Below are 27926 nucleotides of genomic sequence, written 5' to 3' on the forward strand. Positions count from 1 at the left end.
GGGACAGTAGCGGGTGTGCCTGCTCTGATCTCCTACGCTCTGCTGGATCCCGTGGATCTCTGAGCACACGCAGAAAGCTGCAGCCTCCTCTACGTGCTTTTAAGAAGGAAATACAAAACATGAAACCAGATGTTAAAGACTGAGCCACGGGGGAGCCACAGGAGCGTGAGTTACCTCCAACAACACTGCGGTTCTAAAAGCAAACAAAGGCACAAGAAACTGGGATGGAAGGTTTCAATCCTCAAACACAAGGCAGTGACTCACACGCATTCCTAACTGCTCAGACAAGGGAGGCAAACCCTCCTGGCAGGCCGGATCCTCCACCTCTTACTGTGTGGAGCAAGTCCCAGTGCAAGGGCAGGCTGTGGCGGTGGCACACTGTGGGCAGGCACAGCACAGGGCCAAGTGAACTTCAGAGAGGGGTCCTCCTTCACCAGCCCCTGTACTGGCCTGCCTTTGTGGAAAGATTTGAGAGTTCAGAAGGTCTCCTTTTCACAAGCAGTGAAAGGGCTACCACCAACAAGTGCTTTTCAAGAGCCAAATTCATCTTTTCTTAGATACCAAGGTTTTCTGAAATTGCTGAGAAGCAGTAGTTGACCTTCCTACCCCCCCCAACAAAACCCCTAACCAAACATAAAGCACTCCCAAACAGCTCAAAAGACACCAGAACAACCCAAGGCCAGATAAGACAAACCCAAAAGTTAACTGAAGAGACAGCCTAGCAGTGTGTAAGGTGCTGCTCCTAACTATTGAGTTGTCCATATGGGAAAATCCAACCTAATGATACAGAAACTCATCATCCTAAATATCTGTTTAGTCATTCCCACCATACACAGCAGACTCCACTGATGAAGGACAAGGATATTGCAGATGACAGACAGCATGCAGCCAGGCTGCTCATCAGGCCCAGCTCCACCCTTCCTGTGTGGATCTCTGGGATGTGGGGAGTACAGTGAAGGTCCCCAGATGGTAGCTGAACTGCTGGGTGGGAGCAGCAGAGCCATCAGCAAGCAGGGTGGAGGAGGAGATGGTAGAAGGGCTGGATGTGAGGGAACAGGACCAAAAAGGAACACAGAGAGCAGGGAACACTGCTAATGTTCAAGAGAACCTCCAGGAAGCCACATCTTTAAACTAGAAAACTCAGAGAGGTTATGGTGAGGAGACAAACATTACTGGGTGATGGTGCAAGAGTGAGGGCTGCAGGTAGGGCTAATGCCAATGCCCAGGGAGAGATACCTCAAAGCCATGCTTCATCTGGAACCCTGCAAAGAGAGGTGCTGGCTAGGTGGCCCCCTCTGTACTTGTGCCACGTCTCTGCTGGGTGAGGTTCATATGTCTGTGTGATGGAGGATGCCAGATTATGAACATAAAATTCCCCTCTGGCTTCATACTCCATGAAGCAAAATGAAGGCTGACATTCAGCCTGCTCCACTTTATAACAAGTTGTTTAATTCTCAGGTTTCCAGTGGCTGCCAGATACCCAGATGTTCTCTCATTGCTCCTGGGGCTCAGCTCCTGAGGGTGCAAACGGCACTGTCACCTAACAGGGAGGACTTGATTGCTTAACAGTTATCAGCGTAAGTCTGGCTGCTGGTGTAGGAAGAGTCCTTGACAAGGCAGGCTGTTAGCAGAGGGACACAAAGCTGTGTTATGAGTGGAAGTATCAGGCTTCTCCCAAACAAAAGAAGCTATCCTGGAGCTGAAGCCATGCTCCAGACACGATAGAAAAGCCTGTTGCACTGATGCTGCTGCTCTACTTGCAGCCCAGCCCCAGCGAGCTGGCAAAGCACACAGATTGATCCTCCATGCTGCCGCAGGTCTTGCTGGCAGCATCTGAAATACTTCAGGCATTTCAGACAACCCTCAGCAGGCACTTGCCCATCGGGGCAGCAGAGCTTGCCTTAAGGAAAAGAAATCTGTTTATCAAGTTGCAGAACAACAACTATCCATCTAGTTTATTAGATGGAAACAACAAAAGCAGGGGGAGAGATTGCTGACATGATTTCCCCCCAGCTCCACACGCTGCCTTGATTAACTGGCTAACTACGACCAGTCCAACAGCACACAAACCACACGAGCTTGCTGCAAGATACTTCCTTGTGCAAAGGCAGAGAAGCCAGCACGGGAGACGGACCCCGAGCAGATGATTATTACCGAGTATTTTTGGCTGGCTTGTGCTGTTGAGGACCCCCAGTTCTGCCAGGCTGCTTGAGAAAAAGCAGCGTTTGTCCCCTGCCTTGGGCATGAGAAGGCAGCTCGCGTTCCTCCCGGGGAACAAAGGTGCTTCCCAGGAGCCTGGCGCGCCGCCGGCATGCCGAGCGCGTAGCCAGGCAACGGCAGCCGGAGCGGGGCTTGCGCCTCACCCGCGACGCTTTCGCCTCCACAAACAATTCCTGCCACGTAGGCAAGACCGTGCAGGGTAATGGAAAATTACTGCAGGCTTTTTCTTAAAGGGCAAGACTCTCCGTTGGCGGAGAAGGCTGGGCTGCAAGCCGCTTCCCAGCGCTTCCCAGCTTCGCTTTGTGTGCCCTGCGAGGAAGGCTGGGGCGCCTCAGGAGCACGCCGGGGGCGTTCGCTGGGGCAGGTTTCGTTTGCGTGGCGTTGCAAGTGACTGTGGCGATAGGGAATAGAAAGCGGAGAGCTAAGCTGCAGCGAAGGGGCTGAGCTAAACAACCAGAGGGGAAGCAGCCAGCAGCTGCCTTGCTAAAGCGGCTCTGGCCACAGCCTGAAACATGGCGACTCGGCGCGGTTCACGTCAGCTGCGGGCTGGTGCCAGAGCAAGCCTCTTGTGCTTGGCAGGAGGCATGTTGGAACAACTGCCTGGCAAATTGGCGCCTGCGAGGCTGCCTCTAAAGGCAGAGCAAACTTGCTCTGCCAGTTGTTAGACTGTTATCAAGGCAACGGCGGTTTTTGAAGGCAATGGCCACATTTACCTTCAGCCTCTAGTTAGAAAATAACGTTTTTTCCCCAGACAGCGCCGTGCCTACCTGGCTTAAAGTACCAAGCTAAAGAGCTACACAAGTATCCACAGCAGCACCAAACACCCCATTCAAGCTGCTGCACTTTTGCCACGTGAAAATCGGAGACTGGCAGACTCACCCATCGGGCAAGGCAACACCTGCCTGCCAGGCACAAGAGCTGCCCAGCAAGAGGGTCCCAGCGCTGCTGAACAAACACTGCTCTTTGCAGGGCTCAAAATTAGCTCCTGTATCCATTACAGGTTTCATTTCACCTCCTTAAGGCACGGACCACACTGCTTGTTCCCCTGGGGCACCCATAGGAAACCAACTGTCTAGCCTGAAGCAAAAGAGAAAAGCAGACCTGCTCCTCTTGCTCTAACCTTTTTGCTCACTGTATGCAGCTGTGGCTCGTAATGGCCCTGGTTTGGTTCAAGGATGCAGCTGTGGCTCATAATGGCCCTGCTTTAGTTCAAGGATACAGCTGTGCCTTCTACTCCCTCTGAAGTTGCCTGCAATTTGAAGGTCAGCTCCCGCAGCACCGTGGCTTTTACTCCTCCCCATCTTTGTGCTTTAATCAATCTTCTCTGGTTTGGGGTTTGGTTTGGTTTTGTTTTAATCTCAGATAAGCACTGGTTAAAGTCTCAGCTCAAATCTTTCCATTTTCTTGTATCTAGCAGAGGAAAATGAAGTCCCTGTGCACCTAGTTAGGGGACTTCTTTGTAACAGAAACTTCCCACCTCCCTTACATGGAAACCTTTGTTGTGAAACTGCTTTCATTGCAAGCTCCACAGGGAGAGTCATTGCATTTAATGGAGGTTGACCTCATTTTGTAGTCCTCAGTATTAAAGCTCATAAGGAGGGAATGTGATTAGAAGTGGTGACTTCCAAACAAAGGTATACAGTACTTGTTGCTGCCTCCTTCTTACCTAAGGATTCATTTACTATAGCTTGGAAAGAGTAACTTGAAACAGCTTTTGGCAGATAAGCGAACTCAAGTCAAATGCAAAGATCTGGTTTCCAAGAAACTCTTTACAAGCTGTACAGAGAAATGAAATCAAACCCTGCAAGAGCACACAAGGCTTCCTACAGAGACGTTGCAAATGTGCATTCCGGGCGAAAGCTAAGCTCGCTCTGAGCCTGGGATTACATGAAAGACATCTGATGGTGGAGAGGGCTGGTGGTTGTGCGTGGACCTGCCCATGTGGCAGCTTCTGCTTGGCTGGAGGGAACTGCTGGAATTTTCTACCACATTTCCAATGCTGTGGTCTGAGACAAAGAAAGCAAAATGGTTTGAGCTCAGCAAACATGCACGAAGCAGTGAAGGCAAAGATGTCCCAGCTTTGGTGGCTTTCCAGCTCTTCTAAAGCAACCTGGGTTTCCACACAGTGGACACAGGGGAATGGGCAAACACAGCCACTGGCCACCACTAAACAGATACAGGTTCTAAAGCAAGGCAGTGCGCTGCAGCAAGAAAGATGTGGACGTGCTGGAGCGTGTCCAGAGAAGGGCCACAAGGATGGTCAGAGGGCTGGAGCTGATCTGCTATGAAGACAGATTGAGAGAGTTGGGGCTGGTCAGTCTGGAGAAGAGAAGGCTCCAAGGAGACCTTCTTGTGGCCTTCCAGTATCTGAAGGGGGCCTACAAGAAAGCTGGGGAGGGACTTTACAGTGTGTCCAGGAGTGAATGGAATAGATCCAAGCTAGAGGAGGGGAGATTTAGATTAGACATTAGGAAGAAGCTCTTCCCCATGAGGGTGGTGAGACACTGGCACAGGTTGCCCAGGGAGGTGGTGGAAGCCTCATCCCTGGGAGTTTTTAAGGCCAGGCTGGATGTGGCTCTGGACAACCTGATCTAGTGGGAAGTGTCGCTGCCCATGGCAGGGGGGGTTGGAACTAGATGATCCTTGAGGTCCTTTCCAGCCCTGGCAATTCTATGATTCCATGTGCTGCACCATGCCAGGGCCCCCTCTGGGCACAGCTGCATCATGGCTCTTCACCTTGACATCTTCTGAGCTTAAAACGCCTGTCCATAGCCTGCTTTTCCAGCACTAACCCCAGACTTTTCCAGACTGGAGAAGTCCACTTGACATGCACATTGTGAATTCACTTTCCCAGCTTTGTGCTCTTCTTGTTGCTCTCCTGCACTGCGAGCATCCCCTGCATCTCCAGCGCTCTGGGTCCTGCTGGCTGAGTTTCAGCTCCCTGCTGTAGCACTGCTGCATTGCTAGGAGAAACTCTCATTAATGTGAAAAGAACAATTTCTTACTAAAAGCCCCAGGCTCCTTTAAATTTCCCTTTAGACTTTGTGGTTTGAACCAGCATTTCTGCTTCAGCAAACCTCAGGACGTCCTGGTTTTGGCACAGTGCTCCCTGCCACAAACAACTGAGCTCAGCTCGGCTCAAAACTCAGCTTTGGGCACAGTTTCTTGAGAAACCAAGACAAGTGGTGGTGTCCTCTGCTGAAGCACTTTCACGCGGTGCTAAACAGCAGCTCCCTTTTCTGTAGTACCTCCTCCCCTGGGGCTGTGTGCCGTGCACAGAGCAGAGAAGTTGCTGCCCACACCTGCGGTGGGTTTGCTCTGCTGTTTGCCCTGTGGTTAGTGGCACAATGCATGTTTCAATGGGAGAACAGAGAAAGGCAGCTCCTCCAAGAAGGTAATCAGAAGCTCCCTAAAGACCACAGCACGGCGGCTTAAAGCACCCAACCTTTGTTCCTCCTCCTCCCTGGGAGTGGATTTCCACTCCACAGAAGCAAAAGGGATCATAATCATGAAATCTGTGTGAGGAAGCCCAAAGTGGGACCACAGCAGCCTGGCACAGACCCAGAGGGCTGGGGTGTGGGACTGGGAGCACACATCATAGCTAGTGGCTCTCCTCTCGCTGTCCCGCAGGGATGGAAGCATGCAGTGTAGTTAAGATACCTTTAGTCTTCCATCCTGCTTCACCTCCATCCTCAGCGAGGCCACTACTATTCTGGCTTAGCCACCTTCTTCCTCAGGCTCCTCTTACATCAGTGTTAATGAATCACACCAAACAATTCCCACCACACCTCAAGCAATTAACCCTGTCCAGTGGCAGTGCTGGCTGGGAAAGCCTAGGACAAAGCTGTGGGACTACAGTAAAGCCAAGAGCAATTTTGCTGCCCATCCAGTCCAAAGAAGGTTAGACTTCTCCTGTTTATTTTCAGAGCAGTGAGTTATTTTCAGAGAGCCTCTCTGTCAGGCTTGGCTTCATACACTAGCTGCCAAATCATCTCCTCCAAGCTCTGTGGGCTGAGTGTGATGAAGTGGTGTCAGCACTCCCATTACAGCACCTTTCCCCTGCTCTGGCCCTGCTATAAATGGGATGCAACAATCCAGTTCTGGCAGAGGCATTCCAGAGCCAACACGGAAAACAAGGCACCTCCTTAACCTGATCCTTGCTAAAATGCATCTGGCTGGGGAGGGAAAGTGGGATTTAAAACAGATTCTATCCCACCCACACCTAAACCCTGAATGTTAAGATCCAGCTGCATCACGCTCAAATTACTCATGGGGAATTATTTTTAGGGGCTGAGGGTTTGTTTTTTCAGCCATAGGCCTGGTAAATGGAGAAGTGAGCCTTTCCCTCCTCCACCCCTTCTGCAAGCCTAAAGCCTGATTAGAAGTTGCCATGGTCAATCCCATTAAGGGAGGCCAGGGTTAATAACCATTCTAATTGGGCACAAACCCATGGCAGCGTTGAGCAGGAGGGGCAGATGTCCCTGTCACCACCCTCAGCCACATGCAGCCACCCAGGGGGTTGGGGTAGGGAACTAATTTAGCTGACAGCTCACTGGGAGTTTCCAGCCAGCTCAGATCTGGCTGAAACCACCTCTCACTGTGAAGCAGGAGCCCTGTGGTGCTGGGAAACGGTGGCCATGGCTGGAGGAAAGGAGGATGGCTCCTGGCATCAGGGCTTGTGCCTGTGGAAGATGTTTCTTAACAACTGGCTTCTGTATCAGCTGCTGGCTCCTTCTCTTGGGGAGGTGCTTGCTATTGAGTGCTCCTATCATCAGCCAGGCTGGTGAATTAATCCAGATTCAAGCTTACCTTTTCTCTCTGCTTTTCAGATGGATCCATGCCCTGAGCACAAGGGCCGGCACGCAGAGAGCAGGAGCAGGGGAGTGGGGCAGAGGAGTGCAAGGTGCCTCCTGCCAGCGGCACCGAAGGCTTGGGCTGGTACACAGTGACCTCAAAACAGCCCTGTGGTGCCACAGCTCTTGGCTTGGCTGGTTCCTCTCCCCCAAGCCAGCATGCAGTGAGTGCACTGTGAAATCAGCAGGGGAGCAGAAGGAGCCTAGGGATGACTTTGCATTGCCTTAGTGAGGGAGTAAATGGCCATCTAAGGGGGCAGGTAGGGATAGAGGAACTACAGGAAGGAGCCTACCAACTCTTTGACTCTTACCAAGAAGTTTCACTACTCCTGGTTTCAGTATTTGTACATTTGCTGTCTCCAGCGTCTATTTTCTGTTAGCCCAGAACAGGCAAAGTCTAGAAACTGCTACAGGCTCCAGCCAGCAGGAGCTGGTTGTGGTGTGAGGGACATCTGCGACTCCAGACTTGCTGAGGATGTTTAGGACACAGAGGAGAGAGAGATTTTAGAGAGTCACATGAGACAGCAGCCAGCCAAGCTCAGCCCAGCCCTGCTGTCCCACTTCCCTGTGGGAATGCTGTGCTGCATGATCTGGCAGTGCCTCCTACACCGCTTCCAGTGCCGCTGCTGAATCCAACCACACTTGAGAGACAATGCAGAAGAGCCAAGGAGAAGTTTCTATGTGTCTCCTGAAAAACCCTTCCCCCAGCTGACCTCCAGACACTTGAGCTGGGGGTAGGAAGGCTTGTGAGCATGGCCATCTGCCATCCTGCTGGGTGGCAGCTGCCCAGCCAGGCTGCACGTGTGCCTGAGCCTGCTAATTAGCGTGCATTTAATCACAGCACACACTCTGCTTGGAGTGGGTGTGATGAGAGGCCTGGGGAGGGAGTCGGGAGGTTTGCAACAACAAAGGACACAAATTAGCAGGAAACAAGGCTTCACTTCCTGCTGCTGAGAGTGGTGTCCCACTGGTTGGCTTGATGGTGTAAATGTGGAATGAAATGGTGGAAGGTGCATATTCCTTTGCAGGAAACAATGCCAGCCTGGCACCCCTGGCAGCACTTGCAAGGTGCCAACTGGTGGTGTGGCTGATGCCCTCCATCATAAAGGCATTAGAAGATGAGGAGGCTGGGTCAAACATCAGCATCCCAGCCTTATCCCTGCACCCTGCTGTTAGCAGAGTGTGCCAGTAAGTATCAGCACCCAGCCTTCTCCTCTTCCTCTGGGGAACTGCAGTGTTCCCTGCACCATCACACACGGTGCCAGCAGGTCATTTGGCCAAGCTCTGCCATGAGTTGCACCTGGCTGAAATTTGATCTCCACTGGGAAGCACTTTGCCACGGGTAAAGAAAACCCTTTGATGAAGGAATGCATGTAAATACCAAAGGTGGGTGAGAGATTAAAGCAGTGCTCAGGGACACTGGGTTCCACAGGGACTCTGACCTCACCTCTAATCCATGTTTTGGCTCAGACTGGAATTTACTCCTGTTCAATATGTACCTGATAAAGCTACTCCCCTGCTGGGAGAGTTGCATCAGTTTTCATCCCTGCTGTTCAAGCTTCTGTTAAAGCTACCATTAAAGAGTGAGGCAGTCACTTGGCACAGTGCTGCCTGGCACACGTTTGGAGCCTGGTCTGTGTCAGGCCAGGGTGGTGTCTCCTCATCATCTCACCTGTCTGTGTAAATGCAGGTCTTGAACATACACCTTTGGAAATGGATGGTTTCCCATGCGTGGTGCTGTGGCCCCATTTCCCTGCTGTAGGTGAGGCTGGGACTGCTCTAGACCCAAGACCCTTTTCCACGGCTGGCTGGGGGAGGTTTGCACAAGCAGGTCCACATCCCAGTCCTGATGTCACTGTGAAATGCTGAGGTCCTCTGTGTGCCTCATGAAAACCAAATACAGAGAGATTAAATCAGCCCTGGAATGCCTTTACTCTGCCAGGAATTTGGCAAGCAAAGCTGAGAGGTGAGTATGGCTCTGGTTGGCTAAGAGCAAAACAAACCCTCTGCTTTCCCCCATCTCTTTGTAAGATGGAAGCATAGGTCATGGCTTGCAGGGCATGTGTTGCAGCCTTTCTCTTTTAAACACAGAAATAGTCTGTCAAGTGAAGAAAACTCTTTCAGCAGGCAGGCATAAGCTGGCTGCAAAGGCTGTTGCAATTATGAGCTGTTTCAATTATGAGTTAGGCAATCATTTTGATTGCATAATTTCCTGGTGCTTGAGAATATCCCAGCAGAGAAAGAAATGAAGAGAGAAATCATGAAAAATGTTCCTTCTCCCTCTTCAAATTGCTAGCAGCAGATCTAAATCCCTCTTGTGAGCTGAAGGAGGAGGAAAGGATGTCTGCTTTTCTGTCTAGCACCAGCCACCACAGTGCATAACCATCGAGTACGTACCTACGTATTAAGCTATATATAGGAAGGATCAGACCTGAAATCCAGCCAAAACCATCCCAGTGTGAGAAAGAAAACCTGTCTGTGCCATGCTCTGCTTTGTCCACAGCAGCAGACTGGAAAGTAATTCTCACTTAGGACATCCCTATTGCAAAGAAGAAGAAAGGGGGAGGAAACAAAGGTAGCAATTAGGAAGGGCTGCTGATCTGCCAGACCTGCTCAGTGTGTTAACAGCCAGGGGAATTAAACTACAGCTGACATTCAAATGGACAGGATGAGATGAAGTGCAAAACAGGAGAGAAAATGCACCTATACTCCCACAGCTCCCTTAGGGAGCCCAGGGGAAGGTTGAGAGCTGTTTTACCACCCAGCAGAAGCAGTGAGAGGTCCTTAAACCCTGAGTCTGCTAAATCAAACACTAAACCATCCTAGTACACTCCTAAACCACCCCAACACACCCCTAAACCATGCCAGCACCCCCTAAACCACTCTCTAAATGACCCAAGCATCCTCCTAAACCACTTCAACACCCCCCTACAGTACCCCAACACACCCCTAAACCACCCTGACACCCACCAGTTAATAACATTGCCTTTATCAGTGACACTGGGGCTACATCATCCCCTTGCCCATTCTCAGCACTCCATAAGGCTCGGGAAAGGGCTCTCATGGGGCATATGGAGAAGCAACAACAACAAAAGCACTAAAAAGGGGCAGAGGCACCACCACAGGAGTGGCGGGGCTGGGGCAGGGGAAGGAGCAGGGACAGGGGAAGGAGCTGGGACCGGGACAGGGGAAAAAGAAAGGGTAGGGGAAGCAGAAGGGGAAAAGGAAGGAGCAAGGACAAGAGAAGGAGAAGGGGAAAAGGAAGGAGCAAGAACAGGGAAAGGGAAGAGGAAAGGGTAGGAGAAACAGAAGGGGGGAAAGGGAAGGGGAAGGGGAAGGGGAAGGGGAAGGGGAAGGGGAAGGGGAAGGGGAAGGGGAAGGGGAAGGGGAAGGGGAAGGGGAAGGGGAAGGGGAAGGGGAAGGAAGGGGCAGCGAGACAGGCACCGAAAGCGCTGCCATTGCCCGGCCCGGGCCCGGCGGCCCCGCTGGAAACTGTCTGCTGCCACCTGGTGGCTGCTGGGCCCGGGGCGGGGGTCCCGCTGCTGGGCACGGTGGGTCCTGGCGTCCTGCTGCAGAGCCCCGAGGAGGCCGGGAACCTGGGAAAGAAACCAGACCTAGGCATTCAGGAAGGACTCGGAGACAAACAAAAGAGTGTTTTTCCTCTCTGCTCATGCGGAAGTGCTGTGGGGGCTGAGCTGGGTTGAAACCCGTGTCTGCAAGCTGAAGCATTGGTCTTAGACAGCTAAAGGGCATCAGGAGAGCTCCCTGCACACCCCCAAATGTTCCAAACCGCCTGAGCAGCGAGGTTCTGCGGGGAGGTTTTGGGGAGTGCGTGCATGGATGTGTGGATGGGGGGCGTTGTGCCTCAGGCTTATGAGAGAGCAAGACGAACTGACAAGTGAGAAGTGAGAAATAGAGGGGGAGCCTGAACAGCCTGAATGAGACATGGTGTGCAGTGCTGACAATGCTGTGCAGGATCTGGGCCAGGAGATCTGAGCAAGGAAACTGCCACAGTCCTTCTCTTCAGAAAACAAGGATTCTGTGTACTTGTAAATGCACCACCTCAAAGAAACTAACCATTCTGCTCATCCCCTCAAAGAAATTAATCATTCAGCATCTTCCCTTCCCTTCCCTTCCCTTCCCTTCCCTTCCCTTCCCTTCCCTTCCCTTCCCTTCCCTTCCCTTCCCTTCCCTTCCCTTCCCTTCCCTCCCCTCCCCTTCCCCTTCCCCTTCCCCTTCCCTTCCCCCTCCCTTCTCCAAGTAAACTGTAAGCCCTTCATTAACAAGGACAAAGAATCTTGAGCTCAACACTATTTTTATCTCATCAAAACCTTTGTTTCTTCTCTTCCCCCCCCGCCGTGGGAAATCCAGACAGCACGTGTGGCTGTGTGGCTGCCTTGCACAGCTTTTAGCATTCTGTTAACTTCCTGAAGTGACAAGGGAAGCTTCTTTGCATAGCAGCTTGGTTTACTGTCAGGTTTATAGAGCATCACTCTGTAAAACCAAATCGCAGCAGCTAGTCTGTGAAATTCTTGCAGCCACAGGAGGAAACACGGAGGGAACAAAACAGTGAGCAAAGCTTTCCCCTTGGCGTCTTTCCTGCCTGGGGCCAGCCGCGGTTTCCCAGCAGTTGGTGCAGGCTGAGCTCCCTCTCCTGTTGAAAATCATCTTTAGCCCCTCTCCACCCTTGGGGAGGAGACTCGGTGCTGTCGTTGCCCAGCAGTTACGGGGATCAGACCTTCGGTAGTGAGAGGTGCTCTAAACAGACACCAACCTCCCCACCTTGGGATAGTTTTGTTGTCTGCTGGAACGGGGCAGGGTTTTTTTCAGAGGGTGAGATGCTGCTGTCTGGCAGGCAGACGATCCCATGCTCTGCTGAAGCACCACTGCAAGAAGGCAGCAGCTGAGGCTGACTCAGGGAGGACTTTCCAGGAGCATCAGGTGGTGGCCACCACATCAGCTCCCACCCAGAGCCTGCCCCGTATGGAAATGTCTCCTATCAATAGGGTGGATGCTCATCAAGTGCTCATTTAGGTAGCCAAGCCAGTGGGGCTTTCAGAGCAGGTGGGGAAATAATTGGACCTGCACTGGATGGCTTTATTACACCATGTACCAAACTGCTCCAGCAATCTCAACTGGCTGCTCATACTTCTTCTGGGAGGATTGTTCCCCCCCCTATGTGATCAGGTTTGTACTGCATAGTTCAGGTTTTATGAATTGGAAGGTGCTGAGGCAAGAAGCATTTTTAAAAGCTCTGTTTCCCATGTGTCAAAAGTCTCTCCAGCCTGCTGAAACATGGCCGTGGATGTAAACTGCTCTTTGGTGGAGGGGAGTTGGGAACACAGCGTGAGGGCAGGAAAGAGCTGGCTGCAACACAAGGTTTCCGCTTCCTAGGGACTAGCAGGAGTCAGTGACAAGGACTGGATCAGGCTGAAAGCAAAACCAGTGATGTTTTGTGTGTGAATGAGCAATCCCAGAAGAGGATGCTCCAGGGCAGGACTGGGAGGCAGCGCCTGGCCTCCAAGATGCAGCTCAACCCTCTGGTCCATTCCCTGCTGCCAAAGTACAACACATGGGGACGTTTGGGAGGCAGCCTCTGGCAGGCCCTGGGGTTTGCATGTCATGAGGATCCCTTTGCCACGGTGTGGGGTGGAATGCATTGCTCCTCCAGGTGCCACCAGGGCTTGTACCTCTGCTCATCCAAACCACCACAGCCCTCAGATCCCTCAAAGCCTCTGCTGCGCTGCTCCACAGCCACAGCTAGCTCACCCTCTGGGTAAATCCATACTGCAGGCAGTGTTTTCCATGCATGTAACAGATGGGGAAGCTGAGCCAGGGGATCACTGTGGGGCAGAGGAGGAAAGGGAGGCCTGTCTTCCCTGTCCTCCATGGTGACCATCCACTCCAGCACACGATGCCAGTCTCCAGTGTGGCTCTGACTCGCCTGCAGAATGCTGTGTGTTGATGCTTTGGTTTCATACTTGGAGAGCTCTGTGGAGATAGTTAATTAGACAAAATGAATTCCTTTGAGAACAGCCTTCTGGCAGCACTCTGGGAAGTGCTAGGTAACTTCTGTTGTTCTGACACTCCTTAAAAATTGGTGTTAGCCATTGCCTGATTTATTTTTAAAAGGACAATCAAGCCACGTGGTTCTCCAGGTCAAATGACAGCTGTGACTTGCCTGCCAGCATCACTCTCAGAAAATGAGCTGCCAGACCCTCTCATCTGAAGTCTCTTCCCACAGCTGCCAAGCCCTTGCTGTTGTTGCCCAGAAAGGTTTCTTTCCTTCCCGAGCTGTCAGAGCTCTCTGCTCTCTTTGTTTTCTGTCCCTTTTTCTTGGCCACCTTGACAGCAATTGTGGGGTCTGATGGTCTGGTGATGAGATAGGCATGGCAGGGAGGGGGAGCAACAGTGGCGACCTTGCTGGACAGCCCTGCAAAGTGACATCCCCTTACAGTCAACCACTTTAGAGCAAGAGGTGAATGGCTGCCCCTCTCATGCCTGCCTTCTCCTGCAGCCAAACAGGGATACTTGTGGGACCTGAGTCTCTTGAACGTGTCCAGAGAAGGGCAACGAGGCTGGGGAGAGGCCTCGAGCACAGCCCTGTGAGGGGAGGCTGAGGGAGCTGGGGTTGCTTAGCCTGGAGAAGAGGAGGCTCAGGGGAGACCTTCTTGCTCTCTACAGCTACCTGAAGGGAGGTTGTAGCCAGGAGGGGATTGGTCTCTTCTTTCAGGCAACCAGCACCAGAACAAGAGGACACAGTCTCAAGCTGTGCCAGGGGAAGTTTAGGCTGGAGGTGAAGAGAAAGTTCTTCCCAGAAAGAGTAATTTGCCATTGGGATATGCTGCCCAGGGAGGTGGTGGAGTCACCATCACCAGGAGGGGATTGGATGTGGCACTTGGTGCCGTGGTCTAGTAGTCATGAGGTCTTGGGTGAGAGGTTGGACTTGATGATCTTTGAGGTCTTTTCCAACCTTGTTGATTCTATGATTCTATGACCTCATAGCCACCTTCCAGTACCTGAAGGGGGCCTACAGGAAAGCTGGAGAGGGACTTATTTGTAAGAGCTTGTAGTGATAGGAAAAGGGCAATGGTTTGGAACCAGAGCAGGGTGGATTCAGGTTAGACATCAGGAAGAAGTTCTTTACTATCAGGGTGGTGAGACACTGGACTGGGTTGCAGAGAAGCTGTGGATGCTCCATCCCTGGCATTGTTTAGGATCAGGCAGGATGAGGCTTTGAGCAGCCTGGTCTAGTGGGAGGTGTCCCTGCCCATGGCAGGGGCGTTGGAACTGGATGATCTTTAAAGTCCCTTCCAACTCAAGCCATTCTATGAATTAATTCTGCTAACCTCCTACAAATAAGGACACAGAAAGGCAAAGTCTTGATACAATTAAAGTTTAGGAGCCCCAGAGGTCTGTGTTTGCAGCTGTACCTGGGTTGGAGCTGAGAGGGGAATGCCCCAGGCTGCAAGTACTGGGCAGGACCCTGAACAACCCCCCTAAGCCCCTTGCTCTTCACACTGCAGCCAGCTAGGCTCTGCCTGCTTGGGCACACTCACATCATGGAGGAGACCATCGGGGTCAGTGGCTGGAAGAAGGGCCCGTGTGAAACTATGCATCCTCCTACCCCAGACCACTCCTTGGGCGTTCATTTTCTGCCCTAGTCCTCTTCTTCTCCCTCTGAGGTTGCATGGCAGGGCTCCAGGTGTCCACATGGGTTTCTCAGGCTTTCGCTTTTGCTGCCTGCATTGTCCATCGACCTCTGTGCAAAGCAGAAGCCTCCTTTTCTTGAGGTTTGCTTTGACATCTGTGCACTTACACCGGGACGACACATTGCACGGCTTCGTTGTGTGAAGGGAAGGGCTGAGGCAGCGCCGAAGAGCTGCAAGGTTTAGCCCTCTTCTGGCATAGCCTGAGCAATGCAGCAGTAACAAAGGGCTGCACAGCACGATCTGGGCTTTATTCAGCCTCCTCACTTGGTTTCAAATCGATTCCAAATAAAATCAGAATTTAGGTGGATCTTAAAAATAAACCCAACCAACCAACCAAAAACAACAGCAAAAGACCACCAAAAAACCCAACCCACCCCAGCCAACCCACCCCCTGCCCCCAAACAAACAGCCCCAAACCAAATAAACACCCAAACCAACAAAACTCTGCTCATCTTGTGCCATAAGGGAAGAAGGAGACTATACTTAAACACTTAATGAGGGGATGTCAGCAGAGTGCTCTGCAAATGGGAGCGTGCTAGGCATCTGCTATTTAAATATAGCTGCACACACCACCCCCCTTGGCCTCCTGAACCCCTGGAAACCTCCTAGCAGGTGATCACACGCCAGTCTATAATTGAAATCAACTTAATCCTGACCCAAATGTGGCAGCAGCTGCTCTGAACGCTGTGGCTGCTCTCCAAGTGTTCCTTCCATTACCCTGGCCTGCGTATTAAAGCCAGACTGATTGCTGTGTTGCAGGCTCCTGCCCACAGAGTGTCTCTTACAAGGAAGCTGCTGTGGTTGTAGATTAAGGGCTTTGTTGTATTTTTCATAAGAACACTTTTCTCCTGTGTGATGATCTGAGCTGTTCAGATGTTAATTACTCAGGACCTGCAACAATACTCTGAAGTGAAAGGTAAACATGGCTCTGCTCTCTCTTTCTCACATGTATCACAGCCATACATCTGGGCAGCTGCCTGTGTGGTGGGCTGAAGAAGCAGGGCTCTCTTTGGAAGTAAAGGATGCAGGATGTTTACATAGAAGTTTACATAGAATAAACCAGGTTGGAAGAGACCTTCAAGATCACCGCGTCCAACCCATCAACCAATCAAACACCACCCAAACAACTAACCCACGGCACCAAGCACCCCGTCAAGTCTCCTCCTGAAAACCTCCAGTGATGGCGACTCCACCACCTCCCCAGGCAGCCCAGTTGAGAGCAGCCAGCAGCCAGCCAGAAGAAGATATGAGAAATGACTGTAGCTGCCCTCCTAATTTAACCTTCATGCCACAAATCTCTGCCTGAATGCCAATGTGCTGTGGAGATGTGGGATCAGGAGCAGCTCCTCCTGTAACTCCTGATTGTTCACTGTTGTATGAGAGCCCCCCCAGCCTGTCTTGGCTCCTCCAAATCTTTCCTCTTTCTGCCTTCTCCATGTCTCCTCTCCTGTCCTGGGTCTCCCTGGGCTTTGCTGAGTGGGACCTGGCATTTATGCAGCTCTACCACAAAAGCAGCTATCAAGCAACCTTTCTGGCAAGGAAGAATGTCTTCACCTCAGAGCCTTGCAACTCCAGCAGCAGAAGTCTGGGGAAAGCTGGGCTCAGCAAGTGCACAAGATGGGTTGTGCAGACCTAGGAGATACTTCTTCACAGAGAGGGTCCTCAAAGACTGGAATGGTCTGCCCAGGGCTGTGCTGGAGTCACCATCCCTGGGGGTGTTCAAGCAGCCTGTGGACCTGGTGCTTAGGGACATGGTTTAGTGCTGGCCCTTCAGTGCTGGGTCGAAGGTTGGCCTGGGTGACCTTGGAGGTCCCTTCCGACCAGATGTTTTCTGTGATCGTTGTGACCAGGCACTGAGTTCCCTCTCCCTCGAGGCCACCACAGTAATGAGGGGGTCCCAGCCCTTGAAAAACCCTATAAGCAGGAGCACAACCACCGAAGTGAAGGTCCCTCACCTGAGAAACCACTCACCTCACAGAGGTCAGCCCGAGCTTGTGAGGGGTCCCTGCTGCCTCCCTGCTGGTCCGCAGAGCTGGGCTCACCCTTCCAATCGCTTGTGCTCTCTCTGCTTCGCGCTGCGACTCCCAGCACGGGAACAGCGACCCGGCCGTTCTTCAGCCCCGGGCAGATGCCCTCAGTTTCAGTGTGACACCTCAGCCTTGCTCAGAAGGCAGGACAGAAGATGGTGCTGCTGAGCCAACAGATTTTAACAAGAAAACTTCCTGGAGCTGCTGGTCGGGCTGGTTTCCTTCCTTCCTTTCTTTCTCTCTGGCTTTCCTTTTCCCCCTTGACAGCTCCAGTTCCAAAATAATCTTTGTTTAAACTAAAGAGTTGCCAAGGAGATAAGTTTAAGAAGCCCAGGAGCTACAAAGAAACATCCCACAGCCCATTCCCTCATGGAGAAGTGAAATATTGATGGAGCAGGCTCTCTAATTACGCCTCCTTGCGAGGGGCTGGCTGGGAACGTGGAGCTTTCCTGCTTTGTATGCAGCGCTGTTGGGATAGAGTGATGGGATCCCTGGCAGAGCTGCATGGGCAATTGGGCTGGGATGTATGTGGCTAATGAACAGGTGTCAAGCAGGCAGCTTTGTGGGAGCTAATGAAATGTTCAGTACAAAATGTGTCACCTCCAGGTATCGCCTGCGCCTCGCTCCTGCAATTCCATCCTCGCCTCTCCTCTGCCTGCCTGCCTGCCTGCCTGGGCAGCCTGGCTCTCTGCTTGCTGAGCTCTTCTCTGTGTAAAGCCACAGGAGCAGCAGAAAGAGCAGGGGCTCCTCTGAGCAGCAAACTGGGCAAAACGGTGTCCAGCTGTTGGGTTGTGGGGGGTTCCCCTGCCCCCCACCCCCCCTATTAAGCCTTGTGTTGCTCCAAACAAAAAGCAAAGGCACATAATCTCCACCCACAGTGCTGGCAGCTACATATTCTATTTATTTTTCTTTTAATGGGAGAATTTTATCTCAGAGTGAGAACAACAATAGGAAATTGCTTCATTTTTCACGCCCGGGGTGGCCTTGTGCCTGCACAGCCTGCCTGCCCGGGAACTGCAGTGGTGGAAAGAAGGAGCCCAAATTCAGGTGCCTCTTCAAGGTGTGATTTATTTGGCAGCTGTAAATGAAGTGGCTGTAAAACAGGAGTCTGCCTCACACTGTTTTGTTTTCTAACTCACGTGGCACCTGTAAAGTCAACTGGGCATGGAGAGCTGAGCCTCTAAGCCAGAGGGATGCCGCGAAGCAGGACCACGCTCCGCTCTCGCCCTTCTGGCAGCTCCATACCTGAGGCACACGTGGGTTCAGGGCTAGAAATCAGAGCTCTTGCTGCATCTTGGCATATCACTGTGCTGATAAATGAGCTTTGTGCTGCTGGCTCCTCTGGAAGAGGATGTCACACATATGTTTGCCCATGCAGCACAGGTGATGACTGCCATCAGCAGCCAGGAGCCTTCACTACTGATCTTACTACAGTTCGCTGGGTTAGCTTGGTGGAGGCCCTGTCTCTGCTTGTTTTCACTTCTCTGGCTTCAGAGCAAGAATAATGTTTACCCATTTTACAGGCCACACTAGAAAGATTAATTAGCTAATGCTTGTTGAGTGCTTTGAGGATATAACACAACAAATGCATTTAAGGGGCTGCATTCAGCGTGCCTGAGATCAATAGACACTTGGCAAAGACACCAGTGAAGGGACTCAGATGGTGTGGAAGCAGAGGGGGATACCCCAGGTCCTGGGCCTGACCCCACACATGTCCATACACTTCCCCCTGCACTTCTCACCAAGACACCCTTGCTTGCATCAGGACAGAGGATGTCTTGGTACAGTCCTTCTGCTGCATGGGTAGCAAATTGGAAAGCAACAGCAGTTCTCTCAGCTGAGGAAAGAAGTTCCTCAGGCTCTTCATACCCTGAAGCTGTCTGGGCTTGAGAGGGGGGTGTGGATCACTCCAGCAGCCCAAGCTGGCTCATGGTTTTCTCTGCCTCCAGCAGTTTGTGCTTTCTAGGCAGTGGATGCAGCATGCAGAAACGGTGAGCCAGCACAGCAGGAAAAGTTTTAGTAGGCACAGCAGAAGAAGAGGGAAGAAGTGAACACCTTGGGCTCCTGGGAAGCAGCTGGGGGATCAAGAGCCATTCAGTGCAGAAGCACTGCCCCAGTCCTGAGCATCATGTGAGAGCTGGTGGTTACAGCTGCAGTTCAAACAGGAGCCAGTCTGCAGCTGCCTGAGCTGCAGCTTTGCAGGCAAAGTAAAAAGCTGATTAAAATGAGTCATTAACTGAACACTGCTCTTGCCATTGATAAGGTCCCTTCGAGCCACGTCAGAGCGATCCAAACCCTCTTGGTCAACAGCATCCTGCTCCCTGTTCTGTTCCCAATAAGCAGAAAGAAGAGGTGGGCAGGGTGGCATCTTTTGAGGCATGTCACTGTGAGCTTGTAGAGGCAAGGCAGGGACAGGCAGCAGGAGAAGGGCTGCAAACCTGCAGCAGCTTGCCTGGCACAGGCAGCCTCCTGCTCTGCACCTTCCCTACAAGGAGGTTAGAATCTGCAGTTTTCTGTGCTTTGTGGCCTGTGTTGTACCTGTTGAGATACTGGAGTTAAGAGTGGACAAACTGACCAGCTGGTGTGGCCAAGGACATGGGCTCCATTAACAGGCACAGGGGAAACCTAATGTTTGCTCTCTGTTTTTTCCAGCTATTACAGAGATAAAGAGAAGGTTGGGAGGCCTGGAGGCAGATTGTGGAGGAGAACTCTGACACTGCTGCTTTCCGTCCCCTGGCAGACGGCACGCACAGACCTCGTTCCAGCATTAGGAACTGGAAGCTTCCCACAGAGAGGGGATGGGTCACTGAGTGATGGAGACCCTCCTGGCAACCTCATGCCCAGAGAAGCACCAGGGGCTTGTCCATGCATCCCTGTGGCCTCTGGTGCCTTACATAACTTGGTCTAAGCTTGACCCTAGAAAAAACCCCAGCTACTAATTTCTTGGCTTTCCTCCACCCCACATTAACACTCTGCTACCTTCCCACCCACCCTGGCTTGAGGACAGCATGAGAAGAGCCTTTGCCTGAGAAAGGCCAGAGGGCTGCATTGCCCTGCTGTTGCTCTGCATGTTTAAAAGCTCAGAGAGAGCTACCAGACACAGGCTGAAACAGCTCCTGTCCATCAGTGCTGCTCTGCACTGCTGAAGTACCAGGGATCAACATCTGATTCTTTCCTCCTCATGCAGAAATTCTAAATCAAAGGTTAGAGAAAATGTTTATGCTCTGTTGACAAGGACTCAAGGCAGATTATGAAGGTTCCCAGTGTAGAAATGTGTAGGGCCTAGGAACAGTGAAGTTCTCCTGCACCTTCCTTCAAGATGCCTAACTTCTGCATCTAGCAATCAGGAGTCTGGCACTCTGAATACAGAGCTGTCTGAAATACCAGTTCATTGCCTCAGTTTCCCCCTGTGTCTCCATAACTGATTAATGGGACACTAACAGGCTTCCATTGATGATTCTTGCCCTGGCATTTATGAAAGGCACGGGAATGGGTGTATGAGATCAAACACACAGACACCAGGCACAGAGGCTGGCCCTTGTGCCTGTCTGTAATCAAAAACCAACTAACAGGAGCCTGCATTTGTTAAACCAGACCCTCAGCCTTCAGCTGTTCCTGGGAAAGCTGAAAGGAGAGGGAGAGGCAGTGAGTCTTGTAAAGATGACAGCACTGAGAAGCCACCTCGTCCTAAAGTGTCTGCGTTTCCCTCTCCATTGACTGCACAGCAGGTCATTATCAATTGCTAATTACCAGAGCAGGCCAGTCAGGTCTGTCATTGACCTGCTGTGTAAGCTGGGCAAACAAAAAATGAACCTGTCCCCACTGCATTGACTGCAGGTAAATGTAAAATATATGCACTGAGGAGGCTCCAAGCTTAATACAGCTCTTGTTAAGAGTGCATAAAGGATACTGAAACCCTTAGATGAAGAGGTAGAGCCCAGAAGAATGATGGGGTTATAAAATCCATTTCTACAAATAACTCATATTTATACAGGGCCTTTCAACCTGGCAGATCCCAAAGCTTTCTCTTCCCCCCAGCACAACACCCTGATATACTGCCTTCCATTCACCTCCCAGTTCAAGGCAACCTCCTCTGAAGTGAAATGCAGCAGCTGTTTAAAAGCCCTGAGCGGGCAGCAGCTTTAATAATAGCCAGGCATTTATATGGCCTCACAAACTTCAAAGAGTTAATTCTCTGCCCCCTTCAGGAGGCAGGAGAGGTTTATTATTCCCATTTCACAAAGGCAATATAACAAGAGTGGACAAGAGTGGGGGAAATCTGCACTCCCACAGATTTATACAGCGGAGTTCCGTGCGTGAGCCTGAAGTGCTTTTAATCCCACACAGAGCAAACACATCAACATGTCTTACTAAAAAAAAAAGAGAAAGAGAGAGAGGGGGAAAAAAAAAAGCCCTTTGCTAAAAATAATGATGTGGAGAGAGAGCTCTGATCTAGATTCCAACACCTGCCACTTCTGGTGGAAAAATTACCTCCTCGAGCCTGTGTTGACATAGAAACATCATGGGCCACAAACGCTTCTGTGCCAGCAAACAAATTGGGTGCTCCAAATAGGCTGCTAAGAACCAGGCAATCTGCTTGAAGAGGACCCAAGAGTTACTAAAAAACCTCTTGAAATATAGCAGGAGGGGAAGGTGCAGCAACACCAATCTCAGAGGCAGGCTGGCATGGGAGAGGCTGTTCAGAAGGGCCTGTGGGGAAAGGACGAGGGGCAGCGGCTTGGAAGTGGAGCAGGGCAGAGTTAGGCTGGACATCAGGAGGAGGTTCTGCACAGTGAGACACTGGAACAGGCTGCCCAGGGAGGTGGTTGAGGCCCCATCCCTGGAGACATTCGAGGTCAGACTTGAAGTGGCCCTGGGCAGCCAGATCTAGTTGGAGGTGTCCCTGCTGCCTGCAAGGGGTTGAATGAGATGACCTTTGAGGATCCCTTCCAAGCCAGTGCAACCTGTGAATCTGTGAAACTCCTCCACCACACGTGGCTCTGTGGTTCTTCCCAGCTCCCTGCATTGTGTGGCAATGCTGCTTCCAATGAGTGGGAAATGGCCACCTGCTGTGCCCTCAAAGATGATCCTGAACTTGGGAAAAGAAAGCTTAATCTCTTAGTCACTAAGGACTGGAGTCCTGCCCCCAGGTGGCACCACTGTTCTCACCCTGTTTCTTGACTGTCACCCTGATGCAGGATAAAATAGAAGCTTGGAAGGACTATTTTGTCCCTGGGGTCCCAAACATATCTTCACACAGAAGCCTCCAGGTTTCATTCCTCCTGCTGGTTCCCACCAAGAATTTGCCCTATTTCAGCTTCCACTCTTATTTGCAGCCTGAACCACGAAGCCCCCTCTTCTAGACCCCTTTGGTCCTTCACAACCTGCTTGTCTGCCCAGCCTGAGGCATGAAGTCACTGCAGGTGCCCTACAGCCCCTTTTGAGTGGGGGCTGCAAAGCTGTGTTCAGCTGGGCCGCTGAAGCTCCCAAACAGCTCCCAGCTGCCCACAAATGGATCTGGACAACTGTCCCTCCTTCCAATTAGAGCCAACCCCCTGCAGATGTCTTCAGTCACTCCTGCAACCCGAGCAGTGCTTGGGTCTGGTGGAGGGTGAGCTGTGGACTCCGGGGCAGGGATCCAGGGCAGAGGTACAGGGAAGCAGGAGAGATGAACTGACCTGTGCCGAGCACCATCGGTTCTCCAGCAAAGTGATTCCCATCACAGGAGCACATTTGCTACGTGAATCACATCCCATTCATCACTGCAGCTGTCTGGATGTAACTTTGCCAGGCAGGGCTTGGACTCTCACTCCAAAAAGCCTCTGATACACAGCAGCTTCACAGGGCAGGACATGGATCAATGCTCCTGCCTGATTCATTCTCCCTCTTCCTCAGTTCTCAGAAGCTGTTCCTTTTCATCACTCTAGCTTTGCTGTCCCCAGAGAAACCACAGTCCCACTGCAGCTTCTGCTGTGAGGGGATGTCTAGGGAAGAGCTGGCCAGGGAAGCCACCTGACTGGGGAAGCTGCTTCTTGTGCACAGCTGTTACAGGGCCCTGGCAAACACACCCTGGCCTGAGCTCACACCTGGAGCTGCCACACATTTAGGCACCCGAACAAGGATGTAGAGGTCTTGTACTCGGGTGTTTAACGCGGGCCCCGCTGCCACCGTGGAGCTCACACCCAGAGGGACATGATTTCCTGCTCCCGTGGCACTCAGCTTCTCACCTTCTCTGCTTCTGGAGCAATTCATTTATCAGGACCACATTTCACTAGCAGGCAAGTCAAACACACTGGCAAGTGTCAAGATGAAGGCCCAGGGGAGAAATCTCCTTGACATATCTGATGCCTTATGAGACAACGCAGATGGTCATGGAGGAGATCCTATGACTTTGCTTCCTTGGCAGCCTTGGTGCCAAGAGACTCCACTGGCTGTGCACAGCCTCACAGCCAGCTGCTGGCCACGTTCACCTAATGTTTCAGCCCAGGAGAGGAAGCACCTCAGCTCTGCTGATGGTTTTGGCAGGGTCAGCTGCCTGAGCTCCTTCTGGGTGCCACACTCACCCTGCTGGCTGCTTCAGCCCTGATTAATAAGTGTACTGAAGTGTGTACTGGTGGGTCTGGCTGTCAATGTCAGTTGATTTCTCAGGGTGATGAGGAGATTTACAAGCTTAAGCCAGCTTACAGGTCTTTATTTACAGCTCTCAAGCTAAAGACCAGTCCTAGACACCCATATATTTGGACTCAGAGGTTGAGCAAGTAAAGAAAATATTTAAATCTCTCTCCCTCCTCTTGGTTCCCTGCCTGTGGGATTACTGTTCATCACAGGTAGGAGTGTGAGGCCACCAATGGCTCTGGGGAATCCCTGAATCCCCATCATGGGGGGTGAATCACTGCCCTTCCCATGGAGAAAGGCATGACACAGCCCTTGGTGTTGGTGGCTGAAATGCAAAGACACAGTGAGGCCTAGATCCTTCTGGCCACCGTCTATGGGGTGAGGCAGTGGAGCAAAAGCACAGGATGTCCCTAGTCTTCAACTGGTGTAAGCCAGCAGAACAACCCTCAGTCATACACTAGGACAGGTTGCCCAGGGAGGTGGTTGAGGCTCCTTCCTGGAGATAGTCAAGGGAAGACTCAGTGAAGCCCTGGGCAGCCTGGTTTGGTTGGGGATGTCCCTGCTGACTGTGGGGAGGTCAGACTAGATGACCTTTGGAGGTCCTTTCTGGCCTGGACCATTCAGTGATTCTGTGATTCAGTGCTCCTGTGCTTCTCTACCACCTGAGAAGCAGGCTTTTTCCATTAAATAAATCCTGTGGCTTTTCCTTCCCCCTCCTTTTTTTCTTCCCTTCATTTTTCTCCCCCTCCTCCTTCCCTCTTCAACTCCAAAAAAGAATCCCATTTGATTTGTAGGGAGCTTTTCCTGAACAAAAAACCCCACCAGACTTGACCCTGACCTTTGCAAATGGAAATATGATGTAGTGAGAATTGAGAGGTGAGAATTAACTAGCATCTTGGGCTTTGCAGCTGAAATACAGCAGGTTGCTTCACATTTCTGTTAGGAGCCTCAGATGATGGGGAAGAGAATTAGGTAATTCCTTTTTTTGTGGTTGTTGTTTTGATGAGTTGGTTTTCCTGTCAGCTGGGAGATGGGATCTGAGGTGTATGGAGAATGATTGGAGGCACAGGAGGAACAGCTGGTCACTGATACTGTTTGGGCTGCTGTTTCTGCATGACCTGCTCCAGAGAGATCGAAAGAGATTGTGTCTGCCTCCCCTGACGCTTAGGACCTGTTTTCCATTGCTGACTTCAAAGCAGTTTGAGCGAGCAGGGAATCAGGACCACTGTTTAAAGATTGTCTTGAACCTTAGCTAAGCTTCTAAATGATCAGAAATGAGCGAGGCATGGAGACATCAACATTGAAGTACATCAGGGAGCCCACAGGCGACAGCAGGGGAGCCTTGCCGGAGCTGACAGCTGGCGAGGGGGAGAATCAGAAACTCCAGCTCAAAGTCCTCACCTTGCCCCATGAAAGCAGATCCTCCTCATCACAGGGGCAGACTGCCTGCTGCATGCAGGCATGTATGCAATGGAGAGTCTGCAGGGTGAAGAGCAGTGTTGGTGAAAACCCCAGAAGGATCACTGCACAGAGCAGCGAGAAGCAGAGCGAGCACCAACCGGATAGCAGACAAGCTTTGTCCCAGAGAAAGGCAACAGAAAAGACAGAAACCCAGTCTCTGGGAAGTGAGGCCTGATTAAATTTAACCATAACTTTCTGTAAAGGAAACAAACAAAAAGCAATATGTGTGATTAATGAAGCAAAGTATTCCATTTCCATCTCATGGGGTCTTCAGCTCCAGACACTCTGGAAGAGATGCTTTAGTGCTAGCCATTAGCAAGCTCAGCTGAGGAGTGAGAGGAGCAGACTGGATGCTCTCATGCTTCTTTCTGCTCCTAAAAAGAAAAATCTGTGAGCATGTTTGGCTTTGGGAAAGCAGTTGATATAATACCATAAAACTCAGCTCTTTCTTTGGATGATCTGAGCGCTGTAGTTCGTGGACCACATCACAGCTGGGCAAACAAAGAGGCATACTAAACAAGGAGCTGTTAGCTTAGAGAATTATCTTGATTAGGACAGCACAGAGATCAGGTCTCTGTTCTCTTTTTGGCATTTTTATTGATGACTCTAAAGAAGGATTGAACAAAAGGATGACAGGCTGTGGTGGGCTGGAATCTTCCCCCCCCCCACATTAACTTTGCCAGACCAGCTCAGCTGGAAGCAAATGAAAGCTGTTAACAAAATTTTAAAGGCATAGCCTAAAACTACCACAATGGCACTCTCAGAAGTGACACAAAGATGAAAGGGACCATGAACAAGAGGGAAAGCAGGAAAGCAATGCAAAGGCATCTGGATACACTAGGAACCGAGGGTGAAAACCTTTCAGTGCAATGAATCTCAGAGCCAAGCACATTGGAGGCCTCATATCTGCAAAGGTGATGCTCCATGGTCATGCCATGGGGGGAAAGAACCTAGAAAGCCTTTGCCCAGGTGGCCAAGAAGGCCAATGGCATCCTGGCCTGCATCAGGAACAGTGTGGCCAGCAGGAGCAGGGAGGTCATTCTGCCCTGTACTCAGCACTGCTTAGGCCACACCTTGAGTCCTGTGTCCAGTTCTGGGCTCCTCAATTTAAGGACTTTGAGATACTTGAATGTGTCCAGAGAAGGGCAACAAAGCTGGGGAGGGGTTTGGAGCACAGCCCTGTGAGGAGAGGCTGAGGGAGCTGGGGTTGCTTAGCCTGGAGAAGAGGAGGCTCAGGGGAGACCTTATTGCTGTCTACAGCTACCTGAAGGGAGGTTGTAGCCAGGTGGGGGTTGGTCTCTTCTCCCAGGCAAGCAGCACCAGAACAAGAGGACACAGTCTCAAGCTGTGCCAGGGGAAGTTTAGGCTGGTGGTGTGGAGAAAGTTCTTTACAGCAAGAGAGACTGGCCATTGGAATGTGCTGCCCAGGGAGGTGGTGGAGTCACCATCCCTGTGATACCATCCCTGGAGGTGTTCAAGAGCTTGGAGACTTGATGAGGTGCTTGGTGCCATGGTTTAGTTGATGAGATGGTGTTGGGGGAGAGGTTGGACTGGATGATCTCTGAGGTCTTTTCCAACCTGGTTCATTCTATGATTCTATGATTCCAAGTGCAGTGTATGGAGAGATGCTCCATCTGAAGCCTTAGAGAGACGTGACACAGCAAGCCAGGGGAAGACAGCAGAGAATGCTTCTGCACTTCTCCCAGCAAGCCATTTAATAAACATGTCTACCGAGAATCTGCTATAACAAAACTGGATGTATCATTCCTGTTCACTGAGCCACTGTCGTGTCTGCAAACTGCACCAGCCTTTGTCTCCTCAATGCATTAATTTCCATCCAAATGCCCAGGCAGAGCCTCTATTAGCAACCTCTGTTGACAAGAGTGGATTACTCAGGGAAGCGTAACTAACTCTCTGTTATTTCTCTGAAATCTACACTCCCTCCTCTGCTGGCAGGCAAAAAAAAGCACAAGTGGAAATGTCTGCTGCTCCTTCCTTTGTTTTAAAGGTTAGGGGCTGGATTTAAAGAGGGATTCCAGAGGTTTAGGGCTCAGAATCTGCTGTGCTCTGCGGGTAGTCTTCACCTATCTCTCAGCGCTGCTTGGGTGTAGGAGAAGGGGACGAGGAGCTGGTGGAAGACCTTAGAGACACTCTCAGCTGCAAATGGATCATTGACCTGTAAGGCTCAGGAAACCTGGGCAAATGGGCTCAGGAAACCTGGGCAAATGGAGCCAGTCTGGAGCAGCTCTTGTGTGCAGGCTTCCCTGTCCCTTCGAGAGCCTGTGCCAGCGGCCAGGGTATTCTGGAGCAGTGGTAGGATGGGGGCAGTGCAGCCAGGGAACAGGGACAAGAGAAGCCCACACCAGAGTGCTTTAAGTGACCCCAAGGCACTCAGTACTAAAGGATTTGTGTTGGATGGGAGCAGAGCAATGACTTTTGGCCGTAGGTCCACCCCACCCTGGCTGGCATCAGCTAATGCCCACTAGCCTGCGGAGCAGCTGTCTGCACGATTGCATTGTGCCGTGACCCAGAGGCAGTTCCCAATTTACCACTCACCTGGCCCAGCCAGAGCCCTGTGTGCAGAGCTGGACGCTGCCATTGCACCTCGCTCCACTGGCCTACGCTGCTCCTGAGCATGGCTTTATCTCTCTGCAAAACAGAGGTCATTAAGGTGTTGGGCAGGTAGAGAAGGCTTTGAAGAAATGCTTTGAAGTAGACTATAGAAGTAGACATTATTACCTGCTGCCCAGGGATTTGGAGAAGGTTTAGTCTGATAAAAAAGGCTTTGCATTCTGCTGGCAGGAAGCATGACATAAAGTGGAAATCTTTCCAAGCTGAATTCAAATGAGTTGATTTTTCTATCAGCCCTTGAAGAGAATGAGTCTGTCGTTTCCCTGGACTGCAGCAGGTTTAATGCTCTAACGAGGCTCACCCTACCAGCAAGGATTCACTGGGTAGAGCTGTGCTCAGAGTTTAGGGCTGAAATTTTAAGAGGCTTGATCTGAGATTAAGTTTATGGTACATTGGAAGATAGAAAG

Source organism: Dryobates pubescens, chromosome 17 (assembly GCF_014839835.1).
Source record: "Dryobates pubescens isolate bDryPub1 chromosome 17, bDryPub1.pri, whole genome shotgun sequence".
Lineage (NCBI taxonomy): Eukaryota > Metazoa > Chordata > Aves > Piciformes > Picidae > Dryobates > Dryobates pubescens.